Raw genomic sequence first — 27,699 nt, 5'->3', positions numbered from 1 at the left:
GAAACATGCAAGGTGAGGCGCCAGAAGAACCACGGCTCTGCCAACCCGGGCAAAATATTTAAGCCTATCTGGGCCTCAGTTTCTTTGCGCTTAAGCAAAATGCTGCCCAGTGAAGACACGTCTTGTGAAGGTGTTTACTAAATTGCAAACTATGCAGACATCGAGGATTATTTTGTCCCATAGTTAAAATTTCCAAATACCCAAGTTTCAATGGAAACATTGCTAAAATGTATCACAAAGAGTTTAAGGCTCTTTCTTTCTTTCTTATTGGCCACTCCTCTGGCATATGGAAGTTCCCAGGCCAGGGATCAAACCCAGGCCACAGCAGGGACAACACCAGATCCTTCACCACTAGGCCACCAGAGAAGTCCAAGGCTTTTTCTTGATGACTGAGTTTTCAAGTTGTGTAGAAAGAACTAGTTGCCCTACATTAAACTGGTTGCCTCAATTCTTATGCCTGACTCCATTTTTCTCATTCATCCCCCCGGAGAGGATAAACACAGGAGGGCAGCGTTAGGGAGTCACAATTCTTTTCTGCCTGCTGTCTTCCCTGGTCAATCTCCCTGCATTAAAATTTCTACCTCTCATCTACTTCGGACTGGGTCGAAACACAACCAAGATTGTCAGAATCAAGCCTAAATGAAGAAAGTAAGCAGTTTCCAGTTGGGGGCCCGTCATCCCTCTTCTCATTAAAGTTCCTGAGCTTCAGTGTTTAGATTTGCTTATCTGACCATTCTCAAGTTTTTTTCTGCTGCACTGCTCTGTGCCAAAGGTTGATGTAAGGGATCCAGGTAAGTGAGGTGGACCATATGCTGGGTCTGAATTTACACGGAGACATGGATTTTTGCAAGTTTTTTTTTTTTTTTTTTTTTTTTTTTTTTTTGTCTTTTTTAGGGCCACATCCCTGGCATATGGAGGTTCCCAGGCTAGCAGTCGAATTGGCGCTGTAGCCACTGGCCTGTACCACAGCCATAGTGACACAAGATCTAAGTGGCATCTGAGACCTATACCACAGCTCATGGCAACGCCAGAACCTTAACCCTCTGAGTGAGGCCCTCAAGGATGCCAGTCAGATTTGTTTCCTTTACACCATGACAGGAACTCCTGCAAAGTTATTTTTGAAAGTCTTGTATCAGCTCCTGACTTGTCTACTGCCTGGGCTGTGAATTCTGAACATCAGAAGACACAATCGGGGAGTGTCACTACACAACCTTGCCTCCTGCCATGAGCACTGCCTCCTCCCTTCCACAGGGGTTGGTCAGAGCAGCCATGTCTGTCCCCTACGCTCTCCCTCAGCCCACAGTGGGTGGAACCAGGCTTCATCCCCTGGAGAGCCCTCCCCCGTGTGCTGGGAGTCACAGACAGTGTACACCGGAGCACTGCTTGTGGTAGCAGAAGACTTGAAAGTGAGTCACATGCCTAGCCCCAGGAGAATGGGGACTCAGGGGTGGTGTATTTGTTCTTACACAAGAATATTACACAGCAGTCAAAGTGAATGTACACATCTACCTGTACCGACATAGTTAATTTTCAAAAAGCATAATTTGAGCAAAAACACAAGTTGTAGAAGAATTTAAAAACAAGCTGTAGGAGAATACCACTTACCTGAAACTTAAGAGTATGTAAGCAACATCATATTTTGTTTATAGATATATACCTTTGTTGTAAAGGATAAAGAAATGCACACTAAACACAATAGACATCAAATTTTGGATACTAGCTAGCTCTGGTAAGAAAGAAAATTATACATCTAAATTTCTTTTCTTCAATTGAGTATATATATGAATATTTTCTTATTCTCTACACCTTCTTATAAGGAAAAATTCATAATTTTGTAAGTGGAAAAGAGAAGGAAAAATAGACCAAAATATTTATAGCGGTCAATTTGAGGGATAGGATTGTAGGTGAGAGGTTTTTACTCTTCCTTTAAGAATGTCCCCCAATTTGTCTATGATGACATGTATTCTATGGTAGAAGAAGAACATTGATACATAAGAATAAAGTCTGAAAATTAATCAGGTACAAAACATGTTTTTCCCATACTGAGGAACTAAACTATATATGTATATGCATATTTATCTAGATATACACATACTATATGTATTTATATATTATATACATATATACTAAATATATGGAGTACATACTATATAATATATATGATACATATACTCCATATAATACACATAGATACCTACAACATATAATATTGTATATAAGGGGAACCACATTGGCTAAACTTCTTTCTAAGATGTCAATGATTAATGCATGACTTAACAACACCTGCAAGGAGAGAAGGCTAGAGGAAGACAGCACTAAAAGGTCACGAGCAGGTATGTGTGCTGGGGGAAGGGTGCGTAGGGGTGGGAGGAGATAGGCATTGGAATGAAAAGGACAATTAGAAACTACTGTCAGAGCCGAGAGGAAACTGGAGACCCCAGAACAAAGTGTGTGCGGCTACATACGACTGGCAAGCCCAGGGGCTCCTACTCATCAGTCAGGGCCTTGTGTTCAGTGACCCTGTGGAGAAGACCAGCCAGGTCCCCAGGATGGGGCCACTTTGCAGCAAGGAAATAGAGGCCTAGGACCTTGGTGTGCTGAGATGCTGTCCCTTACCTCCCAAGACAAGGACGGGCTCATTCATATCTAAGTCCCTCTTGGTGCCCAGCCTGCTGAGGCCTGTGGCATCTGACCAGGATCTGCTTCTCTGGAATTCTCTGGCAGAAGCGTCTGTTTTGCCCTGATCACTGTAAACAGAAGCACTTGACTTTTAATTAATGGAAGCGGATGCATTTCTTTAATACACAGAAGGCAAAGACTGATTTATGTCTTTTGCATACACATAGGGACGGCTTAATTTAATGGAGCTGAAGAGGGAGGGAAGAGGGTCTTAGCAAGACCCATCTGGCCCAGCCCCGATTTAGCATGGATCACTTCCCACTCACGACAGTGATGCAAATTGTGAGCGCTACTTCCAAACACCATAGGATGCGGTGTAATTACGCTGCTCCTAAAAGAATTCCAAACGGGGCTGTTTTGAATTTGATGAAACATGATGAGAAATCTCTGTGGCAGATGACAACATTCTTCTTTCAATTAACGGGATATTTGCTCAGAGTCATCCCCCAAACTACTAGGAACTGATTAGAGAGATTTTGGTTCTCTCAAAGGACCACACACAAACATTTTTCAAGCAGAAAGGGCAGTAAAACTATCTCCCTTGAGGACATCAGGGAGGACATTTATTTAAGGGAAATGTGAGGAGACAGAATAATTTTCTAGAACACCTCTCATCCAGATCTGAGAGTCAAATTGCCCAAAGATAAACCACATTTGGTCATTTTATGAAGTTTCATTTATTCCTTTCCTCCTCGGTCATTCATTCATAAAAGTGATCCAACAGATATGTATGGAACACTCTCGTGAGTAAGGTGTAGGGCTTGGCTGTGTTAAACTGCAGTGATGAGTCAGAAGGGGAAGGTTTCTAAGAGAAGACTGCATATTCAAAAGAAAACAGATGTGAGGTTAGAAATTCTTAGTTCAAGAGCAAGGTTTCCCCATTGGTAGATGACTTTGGGTAAATCACTTAATCTCTTTGAACCTCAAAGTCTTTTTTTCTTTTTAGGGCTGCACCTGCAGCATATGGAAGTTCCCAGGCTAGGGGCTGAGTCAGAGCTGCAGCTACCGGCCACAGCCACAGCAATGTGGGATCCGAGCCGTGTCTGCAACCTACACCACAGTTCACAGCAATGCTGGATCCCTAACCCACTGGATTCTTAGCTAAGGATTGAACTCACTCCCTCATGGATACTAGTCGGGTTTGTTACCACTGAGCCATGACAGGAACTCCTCAAACTCTTTGAAATGAAGAGAGAATGCCTTTCAAACTTCATAGAATTGCTCTGAATAAAATGATGTACACAAAATCTGACTATAAAGTGCTATGTAAATGCAAGAGTCTATTGCTATTCAGATACTGACTGCCCAGGATGAGAGATTTAAAGCACAAAGAAGTACCTATAATACAAGGCTAAAAGCCACTGCTATTTTGATAGAGGTACAAATTTACTTATTGATTCAAAACATCTACTAAGCCTTAATACAGGCCAGATGATGTGTTCAAATGAAGGGAAAAGGAGTTCAGCAGAGGAAGAATTACCTGCCTGTTCTTTAAATGCTCCCTGCTAAGATCATCCCTCAGATCCTACAGTGTCCCCACAGCTGTCAGTGTGGCTTCCTCTGCTTCCAAATGTTGTAAAACTCATGGTGCCGAGTTTGCTTTCCTTTCCTTGCAAGGATCTGCCATTGGTCTGAATACGATTCCCCCCCAGCCTTTTCCTGCCTCTCCTCCATCTTTCTCTCACCTGAAGGAGAGAAGGTGAGAGGATGGACTCGCTTTGGAAACAGAGACACCGGGCTGGACTCTACCTTGTCCAAGCTTCGTGACATGGAAATGTTCCCTGACATCTCTAAGTCTGCTGAGCTCTGTACAGTGGGGAAAATTAGACTCACCTTGCAGTGCCCTTGGGGGTGAGAGCAGCTACGAAAAACTCCAGGCATGTTGCTCATGCTCAGCCACGGGCGCCGTTATCATTGGAACAAAGGCCATTTTCATCCTCTCCTTATTTCCTCCATTCATGGAATGACAGAAGATTTGATTCAACGGAGTCATAGATAGCTCCTTTTTCCATTTATTGACTTGGGAGAAGAAAAATGAGTGTGGTTAACTTTTTTTTCCAGTAGCTTTAAGCCTGTTACTCAAAAAATATAGACATGAGAAGATGGTCCATTGCAGGCAGTGCACCTGCTGCTTCTTTTATAATCAGCAGAGTCCTCTTCTCTTTCAGACCTTTTTTTAGCCTCTGTTTTTTTTTCTCAACCGTTTCCTATTTGGCCTTATTTATATTTCTTTCACCAAAGGCAAGGGATGTCACTTTTTCAGTTTGGCCTCTAGTTTCAGCAATTCGGTTTACAATTATATCTTACTTTTTGGCACATCATGGAGTGAAAGTGGCAAGTCATCTAACTGCTTTTTAAAGAGTGTTAGCAGGGACCCTATCTGGTTGTAGATGCAATGTATTAATGCTTTTCCTCGACTTCCCCTGGAAGTCAAGGGAAATGCTGCCTTGGATGCTCTCAGAGAGCATGGGGAGGGAGAAGGTTTGAGCCAATTCTCTTCCAACCAAGATTCAGGACCACAAGTTCAATTATTGTCCTTTGTCACTTTGGCAGGGAAACTTCCAAATCATGGCAAAGAACGAGCATTTGATCTGACAACTCTAAGAGCTTTCACACAAGTTAATACAACTTGGAATTATGGAGACACTCGAAAATAGCTTTCAGCTAAAGAGTTTCTCTTTGATAGTTATTCTTGTTTCCTTGAATTTCTGAAAACATCCAGAAAGTGGCTAAGTGAATACCTTCCCAATCACTTTTCCATCTAGCAATGGATTTTTTTTTCCACTTACTTTTTTTTTTATGGAAGATTTTTTTTTTTAACCATTTTCCACGGTCTCCTGTGCCTACTTGGGTCCTCAGAGAAGCAGAAGCCAAGCAGAATAAAGCATGCAGAAAGGCAATGTTTGTGAAGGGTACAGGGGAGAGGAAGCCAGAGGAGGCATAAAGAGCTTTCAGACCCCTATGTGGGGCTGACAGCTGTGTAAGGAGAGGGGGAAAAGGAAAAGTGGGTAGGAGGAGGTTGAGACTGGGGTGAAACTGATAAAGTCTCAGCCAGGTCAACAGGAAGCCCCTGTGCAAAGACTGCCCACTAGAAGAGTCCCATTTTGGGCAGCTACGGCCCAACTCTAGTCTCCTTACCATGCTTGGTCAGTGGGTAGGAGCAACCCTTGAAAATCAAGCCCTCAGGTAAATGCTGTGTCAGATCTGAAGATGCCCATCTGGAAGCTTCCCATGAACCATCCTCCTTAGAGCACCTTCTCTTGAAGAGAGACTTCCATGGCTGCCATGTCCACTGCTTTGTGCCACACAGTTCCGTTTCTCTACACATGTTCAGCAAGCAGCATATCCTCAGTGCCTGGTGGCATCTCCTCTAGAGGAGAAAATCAGAAGAGGTTAGTTGGGTGAACTACAGCCCCATCTCTGCAGTTGGTCATTGCCTTTCTCCTCTCCTCTATACACTCCAAGTTGCCCTCACTTTCAGTGTTGCCTGGTCAGGTCCTGATGGTTTGCCCAATGCGAGACCCCAATCTCTCATTGCTGAAGGGTCTGAGCCCCCAGGACCACTGAGCAAAGGTCCCCAGTTGGTTCTACTGCATTTCAAACATATTCTCCTCTGTCCCCATTGTGTCAGAGTAGTCCTCCCTCCTCTACCAGAATTATCAAGGACAATCAATCCTGCCAAAATGGTGACTTCTCCCCTCACCTGCTGATCCTTGGATACTAGAAGTCCAAAATGTACAGGTGGAAACTGTACCTTGAAGTTCAATGGGATACATGATGTATCCCCTGATAAGTGTGTACCCTCTCTGGAGACTAGAACCTCTAACTTTGCAAAGCCCAGAGTTATGGGGATGGGAAGTGCAAAAATCCCGTGGCGGGGTGGGGGGGTGGTGTCACTGAGGGTGATGGCAAGGGAGGCTATTCTTGTTTTCACTCTCTTGGTTTCGAGATGGTTCAGATCTCTTCAGATTATACTACAACACCGAGTGGGAAAATTAACAGAACGTGGGGCAAGACTAAATAAATTTTGTTGTTTGTTCAATGTAAATGCAAACTGTTTCTGATCTTTTGATTGTCTGATTGCCGTAGAAAGAAGCAGAGGTCAACTCAATAGCCATCTACCTGAGACCTTATTAATTGGCTGTAGCAAAGATACTATGTCTGACAGAGAATGACCTTGTGGTTGCCAAGGGGGACGAGGAGGGAGTGGGATGGACTGGGAGTTTGGGGTTAGTAGATACAAACTGTTACACTTAGAATGGATAGACAGCAAGGTCCTACTGTATAGCACAGGGAACTATATCCAATCTCCTGGGACAGATGATGATGGAAAATACTATTAAAAAATAATCATGTATCTATGACTGAGTCACTTTGCTGTACAGCAGAAATTGGCACATTGTAAGCCAACTATATTTTAATAATAATAATAATAATAATAATAATAATAAATATACAATGTCTGAAACAGCATTGAAATCAGGGCTAATACTTGGTTGAACCTGTGGTGTACATTCATTCTCCATGATCTATCTTGTATCTGTGGGATTTCAACTTGTAAATTAGATAGAAATGTGATATGAACCACCCCCCTGCATCCTTTAGATCTTAAATGGTGGCAGTAATTTCCATCATCCATCTCCTTCAGAAGACAAATAATCAAAGAAAAAAACCTTTGGATGTGATATTGTTTTTACTAACTTTGGAAACTTCCACTTGATCTTCTCACTATGCAAGCTCTTACCCACAGGCCAGGGGTTCATGTAAGAGTTACTCCAACTGCCAAGTATAGGTCCATGGACCCTTGAATCCACTGTAAATCAGACTAACCTGGTCTCCATTTGTTAGGGAGTTAGAATAACATTTGGGGACTCTAAGTGTCAATTGTAACTCCGTGTCCAATACCTCTTGAAACGTCTGGGTATTCCTATTTCCCTGTGTACAGTCACTGCAGAAAATGGTCACAGGTCTTTTTGAGGAAGGACTGATGAAGTCATTAGAGAGTACACTTGCCATGGGGTCATAGGGCCCTTCCTCCTGGAGATCTGGCCACTTCTTCAGTCAGTAGATCTCAAATCAGAAAATTGACTCAAGGCTAGTAATTGAGTAAGTGATCCTGACCTTTTATTAAGGTGACTGACTTCAGTCTCCTTTTTTATTCTTATAGTCTTCTGATTGTTACTAAGTGGCATTCCTTGCTTCTCATCTATTTAGCCATAGTCTACTGACCATCTCCACAATTCCCCCCAGGGCTGCCCCTCTGACATTGCCAGTCATTATGGCCATTGCAGCCCCCCCCACTTCCAGTGGTTAAGCGCTGCCACCTGGCCTCTATTTCCTCCAGGTTCCATTTTCCCGTTGCTGTCAGTAAGTCCAGCTCACCCCTGCTGCCACTGAACTTCAGAGAGTATTCCTGATGGCCTCATGAATGGTGTGTCCCCTGGATTCTCCTACGCAATCCAGTCCTCAAGTGAGTCTTCCGATATAATATTGATTCCAGTCTTCTTTCCTCCCTGGGTCTTTAATTCCTTTCTCTACCATCTGCCAGGGCAATTTAGGAAGGTTTGCTTTGCTCAGTGTTAGCCATTTACTTTCTTTAGATTTCTAAGAGCCACGTTAGACATGAATTTTCCCCATCCCCTGGGGTTCTTGCTTGTATCCCAAGAAACTGGGAAGAGCATCTCTTAATAGAGAGATGTGGGCTGCCTTAGCAAGTTTTAAAGGCTCAGGAGAGTCTACATAGCTAAAAGTCGTGGGAGCATCCACCAAGATGTCCTCATGCAAAGTTTTAAAATCCAATATTTCCCCAGCCAGGGCCCTGACCTTAGCATGACATCCCTGTCTTGGCTGAGCATTTAAATGTTTCTGGAGCTCTGAGTCTTCTCTTCAACTATGAACGTTATTCCACTGCAGAAGATAAGAGACTCTTTGTAAGTGTCCAAAGAGGCTGTCTGGCTCTCACACGTAGTCCTGAATTGTTTGTTAATGGCCCTAGTTTCTAATTATCCCTCCACAGGGTGCCAATACAATATACTAATGATTATGCCTATAGTTATTGTTCCCTCATATATTTCAAATGCCTGAACCACTGTATTGGCAAAGCCATTCTCCTCTATTGGGACATTCTTCCAGGTCACCACTCATGAAATTTTCAGCAACTGAGGCATATCATCTTATTCCAAGGATTATCCACACTCCACATTTCCCTTGGGCTGGCTTTCTCTTTGCCAGCTGTGTGGTGAATGAGCTAGTCCCCAGCCCCACTCTCTGTACCAATAATATAAGTCTGAGTCCTCTAAGAGTGGACACCAAGATGGAATTAGATGTGCTACAGATTTGAGAGGAAGTGTTTGTGAAGAAAGAGCAGGGGCAGCTGAGAATTGCCTTCAGAACATGCAGGTAAAAGGAGAGGGCTAAGAAAGGAGGATAGGCAGGAGAACCCCAGACTGAAGGGCAGATCTGAGGTCTCTGCTGGGCAGACCAGGAGCCCCAGAGCAAAGATTTCCCATCACAGGAATCTTGTGTTGCACAGGAATAACATGGCGCTAGTGTTCCTGCTCTGCTCATTCCTGGCTGGTGTCAAACCAGGGAGAGCACGGCCTCAGTGGGAGCTCTGCTGGAGACTGCAATTTGCAGCATCTGAAAGATACCTTCCAGGGCCAACCTTGCAGCAGGTCCTCTTGAAAGAGTATCTGAGCAGCACACCTTTGTGGCTGACATATCTCCCCATAGAGGTAGGGAGGCAGATATTTGGATGTAAGATCATGGCCAACCTCTAATGGGACAGAGGTTTGGAGAACTGAATTAGTTTCCCATCACTTATGTGGAAGAGTTCAAGCCATGGTGGAGGCCTTCCTTGGGCCATTTTGGGGGAGTGAATTCTATACCTGTGGTATCTCCTGATTTCCTTCAGCCCTGTCAGAATTCTTACCCCTATGGGCTGAGCTTCTGTATGCAGAACAAGATCTTCCCAACTGCTACCCAGGCAGCTGTGGCTCAGACATCTCCAGTAATGTGGGGCCAAACCAGGTGTTCTTGGAAACTCAGGAAGGTATTTTATCTCTGTGCTCAAAGGGAACTGAAATCAAGCCCATAAAAGGATTGGCTAATTGTGTTTGACCAGAATCTCTCTCTCTAGGACACCTGATCTTGAACTTCATTTTATTTTTATACTGAACACATTATATGTCCTCTCTGATAGTCCTATCTTCAAAGATTAGAGGTCTAAATTGTTCAATTAAGGAAACAAACAAATGAAGGCTTAGGAATTGAAAGCAAGTAAATCAACTAATTTCTCCCTAAAATGAGGCTGATGAAAGAGAGAGTCTGGGCAATTCACTCTAAACCTGGCTGTATGGGGCAATAGATTTAGGGGAAGCCCATTTCAGGGGAGTTATAAATAAAACCCTCTAAAGACTAGAGCAAAGGAAAACCACAGTCCTTAATGAGGAGGCAGGCAACTGAGGAATGTAAAGTGCATAGCAGGCGGTGCCTTACCAGGATATGTGTGGGCTTCAGAGAGCTGGCTTGGCTCTCCTTTCAGCTAGCTGGAAGACTGTGGGCAACTTGTTTGATGCAAGTGAGACTTCGTTTCCTTATTTATAAAATGAAGTAAGAAAAATGCCCCTTGTTTATTATGCAGTTAAAGAATGAAGAAACACAAAACAGCACCGTATAGTAAGAATGAGCTCTGGAGTCACAAGTCCCAACTCTCCATCAGCAATTCAACCTCGATAAAGCTACTGAACTTCTCTGAGTCTCAGCTGCCTCTCTTTGAAATGAAGACCATGATACCATGTCACAGAGCTGTGACTGCTAAGTCAAAAATGCACAGGGAGCATGTGGCAGAATCTGTGTAGCAAGGCTCCTGGTCACCCAACTCCCTCACACTTGAGAGAACACCAGCTCCACTTCCAACCTTCCAGCTGCCAACAACTGCATTTCTTTTCTGGACTAGCTTTGCTGCCCAAGAGGTGGGACCAACATGCTAGGAAATGAAAATCCCCCCCAAGGAATAACCCTCAACCAATGTCTTATGGTAGCTATCTAAGTAGCCCAGTAACCTTCCCTCTCAGGCAGAGCAACTCAGGCTGCTGTCTCATATTCCCCAGTGATAACTGGCCAACAAAATGCACATTTTCTTGGCTGACTGGTCTTATTGTCCTACTCTCTTACCAGTTTTTCTTCCATTTCTTCACAAATATAAAAAATATTTTTACTTCCCATCAACAGACAAAACGGATGAAAAAGATGTGGTATAACAGATAATGGTATATCACTCAGCCATAAAAATAATGGCATTCTGGGAGTTCCCGTTGTGGTGCAGTGGAAACAAATCTGACTAGAAACTATGAGATTGCAGGTTTGATCCCCGGCCTTGCTCAGGGGGTTAAGGATCTGGCATTGCTGTGAGCTGTGGTGTAGGTCACAGACATGGCTCAGATCTGGCATTTCTATGGCTGTGGTGTAGGCCAGCAGCTGTAGCTCTGATTAGACCCCTAGCCTGGGAACCTCCATATGCCGTGGGTACAGCCCTAAAAAGACAAAAGACAAAATAATAATAATAATAATAATAATAATAATAATAATAATAATAATAGTGGGATTCTGCCATTTGCAGCAATGTGAATGGACCTAAAGAATATTATGCTTAATGAAATGTCAGAGAAGAGCAAATACTCTATGATATTACAGATGTGTAATAAATATATCTAAAAATAATACAAGTGAGGGAGTTCCCATTGTGGTTCAGCAGAAACAAATCTGAGTAGTATCTATGAGGACGCAGGTTCGATCCCCGGCCTCGCTCAGTGAGTTGCCATGAGCTGGGGTGGTCCCAGATATGGCTCAGATCTGGCGTTGCTGTGGTTATGCTGTAGGTCAGCAGCTACAGCTCCATTTTGACCCCTAGCCTGGGAATCCCCATATGCCATGGGTGCTGCCCTAAACAGATAAAAAAGACAAAAAAATAAAAAATAAAAACTATACAAATGAAATGTATAAGCAAAACAGAAATGGATTCACATATATAGAAAATAAACTAATGATTCCAAAAGGGGAGGGGGAGTGCAAATTGGGAGTGTGAGATTAACAGATACAAACTATGTATAAAATAGATGAAGCAACAAGGATATACCATATAGCACTAGGAATTACAGTCATTATCTTGTAGTAACTTTTAATGGCATGTAATGTGTGAAAATATTGAATCACTATGCTATATACCTGAAACTAATATAATATTATAAATAAACCATACTTCAAAAAAAATACTTGCATTTGAATTCTTTTCTCAGAATCTGCATTGGGGGGATGTATGATTCTCTCTCTCTCTCTCACACACACACACACAGTAAAGCTAGATGTGATTATTATAAGAAATGTGCTTTATAAAATATAAATCACTACATAAATATAAGCAGTAATTAAAAATTTGTCAGATTCTCGGTAGAAAAAGAAAGCATCCAACAACATCATAGATAAGAGATCCTGAAAGAACCTGGAAAGTCACCTTGTTCATTCCTACCATCAATTTCCCATTCACACCCATCTCAACACCCTCCAGTCCAACATCTATATTCATACTACATCTTGGAACCCTGCCCTAGGAATAGTATATGACTGAGTAGCTTTCTGGGGCAGACTAGAACAGAGAAGGAGGTCTTCACAACAACTTTTTACCTTCTTAGGTCAACTTATTACCTTCTCAGTCCAAGACAGGTTTGGACCTAGCTATTCCAAAGGGAAAACATACAGCCTAGCTACTTGCAAGATGTTGACAGCCCATAGGATGGCTGGAGTTGCTGTGATGCTGCTTAGGTTTAAACTTCTGTCCCAGCAGGAGGCCTCTCTTCTCTTGTGCTCCTTTAGGTCTGCCTAATGTGCTTCTTAAATCACGCCTTTAATAGATCAGCATGGGAGTTCCCTGGTGGCCTAGTGGTTGGGACTCGGTGCTTTCATTGCTATGGCCTGGAATCAATCCTTGGTCTGGGAACTCAGATCCCACATCAAGCCACTGCCTGTAGGGCCCAGCCTCTGCATACCCGTAAGATCACAGGCTCTGCCTCACTGCTGCCTCCCCTCCCTGCACCATCGGCCCAAACCAAGCTTGTCGCCATGAATCTCACTCCAGGCATGTCATTGAATGAATCCTTCTTTATGCAGAAATGAAACATGTTCCAGAAGGCTTTACTTCCAGGGCTTATTTTCAGTCAGTTAGCACATAGTGGCCTATGGGAAATACCAATCAGCACACCACTTCCCAATCAGGTGGGCTGGCCTGTCCCCACATCTTGAGAGCACCTGTCACCAAGGCAGCAAGACAGGCAATGGGAAGGGGTGAGGAGGTATGACATCTGAGCCACTTTCTACAGGCAGGGGGAAACCTGTGATTCCAGGCTCAATTTAGCACATCAGCATTTTATTTCTACATCTAATGTATAACTGAGAATTAACCTTCACAAGGGCAGGAACATTCTTGTCAGGTTGTGTACAGCTATGTTCCTACCACCTGGAACAATGCCTAATATATATATAGCAAACATTCAATATTTTCTTGCTCTTTTCTTTTAAAAAAACTGATCTATAATTTACCCAAAGAGACATACACAGAGCTTAAGTGAATTTTGACAAATGTATATACCCAATTAATCTAAACCCTCATCAAGACCGAGGACATTTCCATCACCCCAAAATGTTCCCTAATTCCCCATCCCAGTCAATCCCCCAGGCCTTTCCAGAGGCAATAGCTGTTTGGATTTCTAGCACCACCAAAGATCTTGGACTTTGTATAATGGAATAATATGGTTGTTATGCTGTGATCTGACTTCTTTTGTTCCACTTAATATTTTTGAGAGTCAGCCATTTTCTTGTAATTTCTTCCTTTTTATTGTTGAGTGATTCCATTTATGAGTGTATAATGCTTGTTTGTCTATTCTCCTATTGGTTGCCTTTGGAGTTGTGTCCAGATTTGGGGTAATCATGACTAAAGCAGCTATGAATATTCTTTTAAAATTGTTTTTGTGAACATATGTTTTCATTTCTCTGGTTAAATAGATAGGAATGGAAATGCTGGGTCAGAGGATAGATATACATTTAACTTGATGAAAAGGGGCCAAACAATCTTCTGAAAGGATTTGTATCAGCAACATGCATTCTCATTAATATTTAGTATTTCTGATCTTCCTTATTTTAGTCATCCTAGCGGATGTGAAATGGAATCTCATGGTGGTTTGAATTTGCATTCCTCTGATGGCTGGTAATATTGACCATACTTTCATGAGCATACTGATCATTTGCACGTCCTCTTTTATGAGGTATTTGTTCAATTCCTTGGTCAATTTTTATATTGGATTGTTTGCTTTCTTATTATTGATTCTAAAGAGTTATTTAAATATTCCGGTTATATTTTTTTTTGTCAGAAAATAGAGAAGTATGCCTCAGACTGAGAGAAGGCTGAGAAGTTTTTAATATTAATGAAGTCCAATTCATAACTTGTGTGTGTTTCCTGTCTAAAAAGTCTTTTCCTATCCTAAACTAACAACGATAACTCCTAAGCTTCTTTAGGAAGCTTCATAACATTAGTCCTTACATTTATGTCTATGATCCATCTCAACTTAATTCGAGTGTATGGTATAAATTTGAGATTCGTTTTTTGTTCTATAGTTATTTAGTTATTCCAACATTGTTTGTCAAAAAGATTTTCCTTTCCCTGTTGAATTTCTATAGTGCCTTCATTAAAAATCAATTAAGGAACAGAATTAAGATGGCAGAATAGAAGGAGCTCACCTTCTCTCGCAAAAACAACAAAATTACAACCAAATGCTGAACAACCTTCAACCAAATGGACTGGAAACTTTCAAAAAGATATCCTACTGCAGAAGACAAAGAGGAGGCCACATCAAGAGGCAGGAGGGGCGATTATGTGATATAAGCAATCCCATACCTCCCAGGTGGGAAGCCCACAGACTAGAAGATAACTGTATCACAGAGACTCACCTACAAGAGTGAGAGTACTGAGCCCCACATCAGGTCCTCATGCCTGGGGAACTGGCACTGAGAGAAAGAGCCCCCAGAGCATCTGGCACTGAAGGCCAGTGGGGCTTGTGCGCAGGAGCTCCATGGGACTGGGGGAAAAGGAAACCTCATTCTTGAAATGTGCCACACAGGCTTTCATGTGCTCTGGGTCCCAGGGCAAAGCAGAGGCTCCATAGGAATCTGGGTCAGACCTGACTGCAGTTCTTGGAGGAGTTCCTGGGGAAAAAAGGGGGTGACTGTGGCTCGTTGTGGGGGAAGGACATTGGAGGCAAAGGTCTTGGGAATATTCATCAGCATGTGTTTATCTAGAGGTGGTCATTTTGGGAAATTTTGCCCCACATCAGTACTGAGAAGCCCCAGGCCAAACAATAATTCAGGTGGGATCACAGCCACACCCATCAGTAAACAGGCTGCCTAAAGATCACCCAGGCACATGGAGACAAAGCCCCACCCACCAGAGGGATAGGAATCAGCCCCATCTACCAGTGGGCAGGCACCAGTCCCTCCCATCATTAAGCCTACAGCAAGCCCCCATACTAACTTCAGCCACAAGGTGGGCAGACATCAGAATAAGAGAGGCTGCAACTATTGTCTGCAAAAAAGGAGACTAAACCAAAAACCAATAAAAATGAAAAGGCATAGAACTGTAATTCAGATAAGGGAGCAAGAAAAAACTCCAGAAAAACACCTAAGTGATCAGGAGATTATCAGCCTCCAGGAAAAAGACTTTAGACTAATAATGCTGAAAATGAAGCAAGATATTGGAAATAAACTGGAGGCAAAGATTGATAATTTAAAGCAAACATTGAGCAAAGAAATACAAGATTTAAAATTTAAGCAAGTAGGAGTTCCTGTCGTGGCGCAGTGGTTAATGAATCCGACTAGGAACCATGAGGTTGCGGGTTCGGTCCCTAGCCTTGCTCAGTGCGTTAACGATCCGGTGTTGCTGTGAGCTGTGGTGTATGTTGCAGACGTGGCTCGGATCCTGCGTTGCTATGGCTCTGGCGTAGGCTGGCAGCTGCAGTTCCAATTAGACCCCTAGCCTGGGAACCTCCATATGCCATGAGAGCGGCCCAAGAAATGGCAAAAAGACAAAAAAAAAAAAAAAAAAAAAAACTTAAGCAAGTAGATATGCAAAATACAATAACTGAAACAAAAAATTCATAAGCAACCAATAGCAAAATACAGGAGGCTGAAGAACAAATAAGCAAGATGGAGGACAGGCTAGTAGGAATCACTGATGTGGAACAGAAAATAGAGGAAAGATAAAAAAAGATTGAAAAGAAATGAAGACAGTCTCAGAGAATTCTGGGACAATGTAAACATATCAATATCCATATTACAGGGGTGCCAGAAAGAGAAGAGAGCGAGAAAGGGAGAGAAAAAATATTTGAAGAGATAATAGCCCAAAATTTCCCTAACATGGGAAAGGAACCACTCACTCAAATCCAGGAAGCACAAGGAGTACCACATATAATAAACCCAAGGAGGAATGCCCCAAGACACATATTAATCAAACTGACCACAATTAAGACAAAGAGAAAATACTGAAAGCAGCTAGGGAAAAGAAACAAAGAACACACGAGGGAACCCCAATAAGGATATTGGCAGATTTTTCAGCAGAAACTCTGCAGCCTAGAAGGAAGTGGCATGATATACTTAACGTGATGAAAGGAAAAAACCTCCAACCAAGATTACTTTACCCAGCAAGGCTCTCATTCAGATTTGAAGGAGAAATCAAAAGCTTCACAGATAAGCAAAAGCTAAGAGAATTCAGCAACACTAAACCAGCTTTACAACAAATAATAAAGGAACTTCTTTAGTCAGTAAAGAAAAGGCCACAACAGGAGACAAAAATACCACAAATGACAGCTCACCAATAAAGGCATATATACAGTAAAGGTAGGAAATCATCCATGCACAAATATGCTACCAAAATCAGAAATCATGAGAAGAGGAGGATACAAATGCAGGACACTGGAGATGCACTTGAAATTAAGAGACCAACAACTTAAAACAATCTCTTATATATATAGAGAGAGAGACTCCTATATCAAAACTTCAGGGTAATGGCAAACCAAGAACCTACAATTGATACACAAACAAATAAGAAAAATCAACTCAAGTACAACACTAAAGATAGTCATCAAATCACAATAGGAGAGAACCAGAGAAGAAAGGAAGAAAAAATAGCAACAAAACAAATCCAAAACAATTAATAAAATGGCAATAAGAACATGTCTATTACTAATTACCTTCAATGTAAATTGACTAAATGCCCCAACCAAAAGACATAGACTGGCTGAATGGATACAAAAACGAGATCCATATATATGCTGTCTTCAAGAGACCCACTTCATTTCCAGGGACATATACAAATTGAAAGTGAGAGAATGGAAGAAAATATTCCATGCAAATGGGAATCAAAAGAAAGCTGGAGCAGCAATACTCATATCGGACAAAATAGACCTCAAAATAAAGATTATTATGAGACACAAAGGGCATTACATAATGATAAAAGGATCAATCCAATAATAAGATATAGCAATTGTAAATATATAGGCACCCAACATAGGATCACCTCAATATATAAGGCAACTGCTAACAACCTTAAAAGGAGAAATTGACAATAATACAATGATAGTGGGGGATTTTAACACCCCACAGCAAAGGACAGATCATCCAGACAGAAAATCAATAGGGAAACACAGGACCTGAATGAAGCATTAGACCAACTTGACTTAATAGATATTTGTAGGACATTCCATCCAAAAGCAACAGAATACACATTCTTCTCAAGTGCACATGGAATATTCTCTAAGATGGATCACATCCTGGGCTACAAATCCAACCTCAGTAACTTTAAGAAAATTGAAATCATATCAAGCATCTTTTCTGACTACAACAATATACGACTGGAAATCAACAACAAGAAAAAACTGCAAAAAAAACAAACATGTGGAGACTAAACAACATGATACTAAACAACCAATGCATCACAGAATAAACCAAAGAGGAAATTAAAAAATACTTATAAGCAAATGACAACAAAGATATGACACTCCAAAACCTATGGGATGCAGCAAAAGCTGTAGAGGAAAGTTTATAGCAATACAAGCCCACCTCAGGAAACAGGAAAAAGAAATAAACAAGAAAACAAATAAACAACCTAACTTTACATCTAAAGCAGCTAGAGAGAACAGAAAAGACCTAAAGTTAGCAAAATGAAAGAAATCATAAAGATCAGAGCAGAAATCAATGAAATAGAAATTAAGAAAACCATAGAAAAGATCAAGGAAATGAAAAGCTGGTTCTTTAAAATGATCAACAAAGTTGATAAACCCTTAGCCAGAATTATAAAGAAAAAAAGGGAGAGGACTCAAATCACTAAAATTAGAAATGAAAAAGGAGAAGTTACAACAGACATCACAGAAATACAAAGGATCATAAGAGACTACTGCATGCAACTATATGCCAATAAAATGGAAAACCTAGAAGAAATGGACAAATTCTTAGAAAAATACAATCTTCCAAGACTAAACCAAGATGAAATAGAAAAGATGGATGGACCAAAATCACAAGAACTGAAATTGAAACTGACTAAAAAATTTCCAACAAACAAAAGTCCAGGACCAGATGGCCTCACAGGAAAATTCTATCAAACTTTTAAAGAGCTAACACCTATCCTCCTGAAACTATTCCAAAAGATGGCAGAGGAAGGAACACTCCAAAACTCATTCTATGAGGTCACAATCACTTGATACCAAAACCAGACAAAGATACCACACATGAAAAGAGAAAATTACAGGCCAATTTCACTGATGAACATAGATACAAAAATCCTCAAAACAAAATACTAGCAAACTGAATCCAACAGTACTTCAAAAGGATTGTACATCATGATCAAGTGGGATTTATCCCAGGGATGCAAGGATTCTTCAATGTCCACAAATCCATCAGTGTAATACACCACATTAACAACCTGAAGAATAAAAACCACATGGTCCTCTCAATAGACGCAGAAAAAGCCTTTGACAAAATCCAACACCTATTTCTGATAAAAACCCTTCAGAAAGTGGGCATCCAGGGAACCTACCTCAACATAATAAAGGCCATATATGACAAACCCACAGTGAACATCATTCTCAATGGTGAAAAACTGAGATCAGGAACAAGACAAGTATATCTGCTCTCACCACTAGTATTCAACATAGTTTTAGAAGTTCTAGCCATGGCGATCAGAGAAGAGAAAGAAGTAAAAGGAATCCAAATTGGAAAGGAAGAAGAAAAACTATCACTATTTGCAGATGACATGATACTATACCTAGAGAATCCTAAAGACTCTACCAGAAAACTGTTAGAGCTCATCCATGAATTTGGCAAAGTCGCAGGATACAAAATTAATACACAGAAATTGATGGCATTTTTATATACTGACAACAAAAGATCAGAAAGAGAAATTAGAAAAACAATCCCATTTAACATCACTTCTAAAAGAATAAAAATACTTAGGAATAAACCTACCTAAAGAGACAAAAACCTGTACTCTGAAAACTAGAAGACACTGATGAAAGAAATCAAAGATGACACAAAGAGATGGAAAGACATACCATGCTCGTGGATTGGAAGAGTCAGTATTATCAAAATGACTATACTACCCAAGGCAATCTACAGATTCAATGCAATCCCTATCAAATTACCAAGGACATTTTTCACTTAACTAGAAAAAATATTTTAAAGTTTGTTTGGAAGCACAAAAGATCCAGAATAGCCAAAGACATCCTGAGAAAGAAAAATGGAGCTGGAGGAATCAGGCTCCCGGACTTCAGACTAGACTACAAAGCTACAGTCATCAAAACCCTATGGTACTGGCACAAAGACAGAAATATAGATCAGTGGAACAGGATAGAAAGTCCAGAATTAATCCCACGCACCTACTGTCAACTAATCTATGACAAAGAAGGCAAGAATATACAATGGAGAAAGGACAGCTTGTTCAATAAGTGGTGCTGGGAAAACTGGACAGCCACATGGAAAAGAATGAAATTATAACACTTCCTAACACCATATGCAAAAATAAACTCCAAATGGTTTAAAGACCTAGATATAACACCAGACACTATAAAACTCTTAGAGGAAAGCATAGGCCAAACACTCTCCAACATAAACCACAGCAATATATTCTCAGATCTACCTCCTAGATAATGACAATATAAACAAAAATAAACAAATGGGACTTAATTAAACTTAAAAGTTTCTGCACAGCAAAGGAAATGCTAAACCAAACAAAAAGACAACTCACAGAATGGGAGAAAATCTTTGCAAATGAATTGACTGACAAGGGATTAATGTCCAAAATTTATAAACACCTTCTGCAGCTCAATACCAAAAAACAAATGAACAAGCAACCCCATCAAAAAAGGGGCAGAAGATCTAAACAGACAATTCACCAAAGAAGACATACAGATGGCCAAAAGACACACGAAAAGATGTTCAACATCACTCATTATTAGAAAATGCAAATCAAAACCACTGTGAGGTACCATCTTCTACTGGCCAGAATAGCCATCATCAAAAAGTCTACAAACAATAAATGCTGGAGAAGGTGTGGAGAAAAGGAAACCCTATTACACTGTTAGTGGGAATGTAAACTGGTGCAACCACTGTGGAAAACAGTATGGATATTCCTCAGAAAACTAAAATAGAATTACCATTTGATCCAGCCATCCCATTCCTGGGCATCTATCCAAAGAAAACCAGACTTGAAAAGATACATGTACTCCAATGTTCATTGCAACACTCTATGCAATAGCCAAGACATGGAAACAACCTAAATGTCCATCGACAGAGGAGTGGATCAAGAAGATGTAGTACCTATACACAATGGAATATTATTCTGCCATTAAAAGGAAAGAAATAATGGCATTTGCAGCAACATGCATGGACCTGGAAATTATCATCATAAGTGAAGTCAGTCAGACAGCGACATACAACATTATATGCTATCACTTACATGTGGAATCTGAAAAAAGGACACAATGAACTTCGTTGCAGAACAGATACTGACTCACAGACTTTGAAAACCTTATGGTTTCCAAATGATACAGGTTGGGGGGTGGAGGGATGCTCTGGGGGTTTGGGATGGAATTGCTATAAAATTTGGTTAAATCTACATGAAATTATACTGTATGTACTATATTGGGGCTTGTATTCTTCAGTTAGCATAATGTATTTGAGTTTATTTTTGAGAATCTTTATTGCCCTGTGGAAATCAGAAATGTACTTTTTATTGTTAATTAGTGTTCCAATGTATAAATGTACCACAATTTGTCAAAAAACAAAAACATGAGTTTGATCCATCAGCCCTATATGCCAAATGTCACATGCATAATTCTTTTGGGGTCATGTCTTCCTCTCCCTGATTTCTCTAGACTTAATTGAAATCCTTTCACTGTATCTTCAGTGGGATTATATTCTTAATCTCCTTTATAGGAGTATTTTGACCTAGATATAACACCAGACACTATAAAACTCTTAGAGGAAAACATAGGCCAAATGATCTATTGACCCCTGTCTTAAGCTGTTCAGAGTTCTTAGCCAAAAGTGTCACAGCCACATCCATATTTTGTCTCTTTTGTGAGGCTGTCCAAAGCCCCAATTTGGTTTTTTCCATGAGATTGTGTCTTCAAAGGCCTTTTAAACTCAAAATATTTACAATATTGGCCCTTCTCAGGCGTGGAAACAGTGTATCTCTCCATTTACTTGTGTCTTCTTCAATTGTTTTAGCAATGCTTTGTACTTTACAGGTTTTAATATGAGTCTTGCATATCTTCTGATAAATTTATTCCTCAGTGTGTTATGCTTTTTAATGCTGTTGTAAATGCAGACCTTCACATTTAATTTTCTAATTTTATTCCTAGCATCTAGAAATACACTTTGTCTAAACTGACTTTTTAGATACCGACTTTGTATCCTATGTCCTTGCTAATTTCACCTATTAGGTTTAATATTTTCCAGTAGAGTCCTTTAAAATCAGATTTTCTGTGCATACAATTATATCACCTGTGAATAAAAGTTTTACCTCTCCTTTCCAATCCTTGTGTCTTTTAAAAAATCTTTCTTTTTTGCCCTGGCTAGGATCTCCAGTACAATGCTAAATATCAAGTTGTCAGAACAGATACCTTATATTGTCTTGAATTTAATATTTTACTTTTATTGTATGATGCTAGCTAGAGTTATTTTCTAGATAGCCTTTATCAGGTTAAGGAAGTTTCCTATTTGTTGAGAACTTCTACTTTGGTCATGAATGGATGTTGCAGTTTGATAAATGCTTCTTCTGTACCTGTTGAGCTAATTGTAATTTTCTCCCTGATTCTGTTCATATGCTGATTTACTTTTACTGATTTCCTAATATTAAACCAACATTGCCTTTGCAATCCAATCTTGGAACAACTCCCCACTTGGTCTTGATGTAAGTATCCTGTTTGTCTCTTGTTTAATTATACTTTCTAATATTGCTAAGGATTTTTTCATCTAGGTATGGGAGGGATATGGGTCTGTAACTGCGTGTGCATGTGTGGTGTCGGATTTGGTATTGGGCTATGCTCTTCCTCTTCCTCTTTATTCTGAAAGATTTTGTAGGATTGATATTATTCCTATTTTAAAATGTTGACTAAAACCCACCAGTGAAACTATGAAGCCTGGAGTTTTCTTTATGTGAAATTAGTTAGTATTAATTCAATTTCCTTAATAGGTATGTGGGTATTCATATTTTGTATTTCTTGTGTACATTTTGCTAAGTTATATCTTTCAATAATTTATCTAGTTCATCTAAATCACCAAATTTATTGGTATTAAAATGCGTTCATGAATCTTCTTATCTTTTCAATGTCTACAGGAGCTGTAACATTGTTCTCATTCTTGGTACCATTTATTTGCAATTTCTCTTTTTATTGGTTCATTTTGCTCTGGACTCATCAATTAAAAAAAATCTTTTCCAATGATACAACTTTGAACAACTTTGGCTTTGTTAATTTTGCCAGTTGTTTATAAGTTAATTTCTACCCTTTATGTTTTTATATTCTACTTATTTTGGTTTACTTTGCTCTTCTGTTCCCAGCTTTTTAGGTAAAAATTTACAGCACTGACTCTGATCTTTTTTGTTCTCTAACATCAGCATTTAATACCATAAATTTCTCTCTAAGAATTTCTACAGCTGCATTCACAAATTTTAACATATTGTCCTCTCATTTCCATTCATTCAAAGCTATTTTCTAGGAGTTTCTGTTGTGGTGCAGTGGAAACAAATCCGACTAGTAACCATGAGGTTGCGGGTTCCATCTCTGGCCTCCCTCAGTGGGTTAAAGATCTGGCATTGCTGTGAGCTGTGGTGTAGATTGCAGACGTGGCTCGGATCTGGCATTGCTATGGCTATGGCATAGGCCTGTGGCTGTAGCTCCAATCAGACCCCTCACTTGGGAACCTCCATATGCCGCAGGGGTGGCCCTACAAAGCAATAATAATAATAATAATAATAATAAAACTATTTTCTAATTTCTCTTATGATTTTCTCTTTGATCCATGGATTAATTAGAAAATCTATTGCTAACTGTCCAAATAATATCTCCAAAAGAGATACATCTTTTTTGTTATTGATTTCTAATTTGATTATGTTGTAATGAGAGAACATACATACAAGCAATTGTATTCATGTGCCCATCATTCCAGTTCTGGGTTGGTAATGATGAAGGCTGGCTAATAATGTCAAGTAACTGAATCATTTTGTTTACTGTATTATTCAGTGGCTCTTCTGTTGGATGCTTTCTGGTGGGTGTTAAAGTGTTATTCAAAAATCTTCGCACATGTTCCCACCCACATGTGTCCACGCACAAGCCTCCGCTTTTTTTTTGTGTCTATTTGCTTTTTCTTGAGCCGCTCCTGTGGCATATGGAGGTTCCCAGGCAAGGGGTCTAATCGGAACTGTAGCCACCGGCCTACACCAGAGCCACAGCCAGGAGGGATCCGAACTGCATCTGCAATCTACACCACAGCTCACGGCAATGCCAGATCTTAACCCACTGAGCAAGGGCAGGGATCGAACCCTCAACCTCGTGGTTCCTAGGCGGATTCGTTAACCACTGAGCCATGACGGGAACTCCTGCATATATATTCTTACCTTGTGCCACTTCTTTTCACTCAAAGTGAATGGCGAAGTGTGTGACTTGCAGTTCTGTCTACTAGGAAGATTTTCCCTTTTCACTGTCTTTCAAGATCACCCCTGAATATAGATATAATGCAGCACTGTTTTCAGTTTGCTTTCCCACACTGAGTCAACTCAGCTGTACACCACGTTTAGGCTTCTTCCTCCGCCCTCTGCTGATCATAAGGGATCTTCCCTACAGCCACAGGCATGAGCTGGGAGATGGGTGCTGCAGCAACTATAGTGAGTGACATGGAAATGCAGGTGACATTCCCAGGCAGTGCACTGTGCTCTCTCTCCTGCTTAGGCTCGAACCTAGAGTGTTACCAATGTCCACGTTATAATGACTGATGCTGAGCCTGTCCAGCTTTATGATTTGACCAATCTGCTAGATCCCAGATCAGAATGGATAGCCCCAGATGCAGCGACTTTTGGTGCTCTAAACAACCAAGCATTTTATCTCTACCAGGCTCAATATCATGCCAAGGGCTAGTTTTCAAAAGGTGTAAGTTTCTTTGCTGCAAATGTCACGACCTTGCTCCTGCACCCAGAGGCCTGCTTTGCAATTCTCGCACAGAGGCTTGCCATTAATTCTACGCTGCATCTTTTCCCACCACTGACACTTCCAACACCATAGAGCCTGTTAGACTGTATGACCTACATAGCAGGACTGCCTGTGCTACAGCCTGGATCTGCTGCAGAGTTCTTCCCTATTCTGGACGCCACTCCAAGCTGGTGGCCTTCTGTGCCCCGAGGTGTAGGGGCCAGGGCAATATTCTTAAGTGCGTGATAGGTTGTCTCTAGAACCCAAGCAGCCTACCAGGCACTGTGCTTCCTTCTTTGCCATAGGAGATGCAAGATGCTACCATCTTTCTTTTACTTTGATGGAGATATCCCAGCACTTCCTGACCACTACACCATAAAAACTTTCCTGAAGCGTCAGGTGCCTGCATTGTCATAGGGGTTTCCCCCCACTTTCTGGACCTTATGGGTTTTAAATGGGCTTCAATGCACTACCTCCTCTTGCTCATTTTTCCTAATCAGCATAAGGTACTAGATCAAGGTGATTTTCCACAGGAGGTCTAGACAGTCAGGGTCTCTTTGGAATATATTAGGACAGAGAGTGGAAAAGTTAACATAGTCCTGGGGCAGGGAGTTCCCATCGTGGCACAGTGGTTAACAAATCTGACTAGGAACCATGAGGTTGCGGGTTCAATCCCTGGCATTGCTCAGTGGGTTAAGGAGCTGGCGTTGCCATGAGCTGTGGCGTGGGTGGCAGACACAGGTCGGATCCCACGTTGCTGTGGCTCTGGTGTGGGCTGGTGTCTACAGTTCCAATTAGACCCCTAGCCTGGGAACCTCCATATGCTGCCGGAGCAGCCCTAGAAAAAAGGCAAAAAACAAAAAACAAACAAACAAAAAAAACCCAACAACAACAAAAAACATAGTCCTAGGGCAAAACTGTAAATGAATATTTATTGTCCATTCCAGATAAATATGAACTCTTTCTAATATTTTCTGATCAGAATAGAAAACAACATTTTCACAAAAGCCATTGACCTTAGGCCAAATATCTGAGGCCTTCTTTATCTGCCGTAGCAAGCGCCCCCAAGTATAGCATGGTAACTACAATTAAGATTCTTGCAGTCACAGAAGAACAAAAGAGAAAGGAGACAAATTAGCAACAAATAGCAAAAAGGCACATATAAATCCAAACATGTTAATTATTATAGTAATATGAAAGTACTAAGTCTCCAGGCAAAAAACACAGATTGACAGACTGGATAAGAATGGGAGATTCAAGTACATATTGTCTATAATATTTTCAGGGTGATGGAAATATTTTAAAACTTGATTATGATGGTTGCAAAATGTATATGGTTTTCCAAGACTGATCAAACTGAACACTTAAAAAGTGTGAATGTTACTGTAAATTATTCTTCAGGAAGTAAAAGAAAATATTTAAAAAAAAAGGACATGCCCCCAATTCATTCTATGAGTCTAGAATACGCATGATAACACATCTAGACAAGGAAGGAAAAAGGAAGGTAGCAGGCCAGCAGAACTGATAAAAGTAGATGCAAAAATTCTAACCAAGATATTAACAAAGTGAATTCAGAAATGTGCAATGAAATATAAAACATCATGACCAAGTGAGGTATGTCCCAAGAGTATATGACTGGTTTAATCTATAAAAAACTGGTTAATGTAATCCATGATATTAATAAATTATGAGTAACCACATATGAACATCACAGGAGATGCAGAAAGAACATTGGATAAAATATTAAGTCCACTCAGCTTTAACAAGAATTATAACTCTTATTAAACTTGGGATAAAGATAAACATCCTACACATAAGTTACAGTTAACAACATACTTAATGGTAGAATGCTTAAAGTTCTGCTTTAACTACTCCTTTTCAGCTGGGGACTAGAGGTCCTATCCATATAGACAGAAACGAATAAAAAAAATAAGGATTTGAAAAAATATACGACTGTCACTATGCGTAGGTGCTATGATTGTTCACAAAGAAATCCTGAGAATCTGCAGATAAATTAATAGAATTAGTAATAAGGTTGCTATATATAAAAATCAGTATTCAGAAGTCAATGGCATTTCTACGTATCAGCCAAAATTAAAAGTGTAACTTATTTAAAGATGTAATTTACAATAACAACAACAAAGAACTCCTAAAAAGAAATTTAAAAACACATGTACTTGCCCTTTTTGGAAAATACTGAAAGAGAAGGCCTACATAAAGGAATTAATATTCCACGTTATTGCACAGAAAGACTCAGTACTATACAGATGTCTGTTCTCTTAAAAAATGTATCTATAAAGTCAATGCCAGTCCAACCAAGCTCCCAACTGGCCTTTTCATGGAACTCAACAAGCTGATTTAAGTGTATGTGTATTTGCATATTCATATACAAAGGGCAGAGACTAATGCCTCTGAAGAACAAAATGGGGGCAGGAGACCAGTACTAACCCCTAGAAAGATTTGTTATAAAGGTATAGAAATTAAGATAGTTTGGTATAAGGATAGTAATAAACAGATGGCTGGGATGGACAAGGGAGCCTTTCAAGAGGCTTGTGTATATACTGAAACTGGATTTATTAATTAATTTGATTGTCTTTTTAGGGCTGCATCCACGGCATATGGAGGTTCCCAGGCCAAGGGTCAAACTGGAGCTGTAGCTGCCAGCCTACGCTACAGACGCAGCAGTGCCAGATCCAAGCAGCATCTGTGACCTGCACCACAGCTCATGGCAATGTCGGATTCTTAACCCACTGAGCAAAGCCAGGGATCAGAACTGAGTCCTCATGGATACTAGTCAGATTCATTTCCACTGAGCCACGATGGGAACTCCTGAACCTGGGTTTATAACAACAGGCATTGTACATCAGCAAGGAAAGGATGAGCTATTTAATAAATAGAACTTAATTTTTCACATAGAAAAATTAAATCTGATCCCTATTTCATACCTTACACAGGAATCAATTCCACATGGATTAAAGACTTAACTATGTGTTATACAATGAAAAGATTTTTAGGAGACAATATAGGAGAAAGTCCTTATGAACTCAGCATAGAGAATTATTTCTTTTTTAAAAAATTTATTGTTATTATTAATTTTATTACATTGTTGATTTACAACGTTCTGTCAATTTCTGCTGCACAGTGAAGTGACCCAGTTATACATTTATATGCATTCTTTTTTTTCACATTATCCTCCATCCCATTCTAACACAGTGATTAGATATAGTTCCCTGTGCTATAC

The 27,699-nt window shown here is 40.3% G+C and overlaps 1 long non-coding RNA gene across 7 annotated transcripts in view; it reads right to left on the bottom strand.

The window, feature by feature from the left end:
* LOC110257309 (uncharacterized) overlaps window positions 1-27,699 on the bottom strand; it is a 407,691-nt gene that overhangs the window by 96,482 nt on the left and 283,510 nt on the right. For 6 of the 7 annotated variants that reach the window (XR_014831516.1, XR_014831518.1, XR_002339760.2 and 3 more), the window contains 3 exons: window positions 5,818-6,049; window positions 4,513-4,698; window positions 2,617-2,747 (listed from right to left, as the gene is read on the bottom strand). This is a non-coding gene — a long non-coding RNA (uncharacterized LOC110257309). The remainder of the gene's footprint in view (window positions 1-2,616; window positions 2,748-4,512; window positions 4,699-5,817; window positions 6,050-27,699) is intronic. The other variant, XR_014831514.1, reaches the window with a different exon arrangement.

The sequence above is a fragment of the Sus scrofa genome, chromosome 16 (genome assembly GCF_054392235.1).
Source record: "Sus scrofa isolate SSC_HxYL_T2T_F1_AM1 chromosome 16, Sscrofa_HxYL_maternal_Yorkshire_Landrace_v2.0, whole genome shotgun sequence".
NCBI lineage: Eukaryota > Metazoa > Chordata > Mammalia > Artiodactyla > Suidae > Sus > Sus scrofa.
Note: the sequence above shows the minus strand (reverse complement) of the source record. Positions and strands in the feature narration are given on the sequence as shown.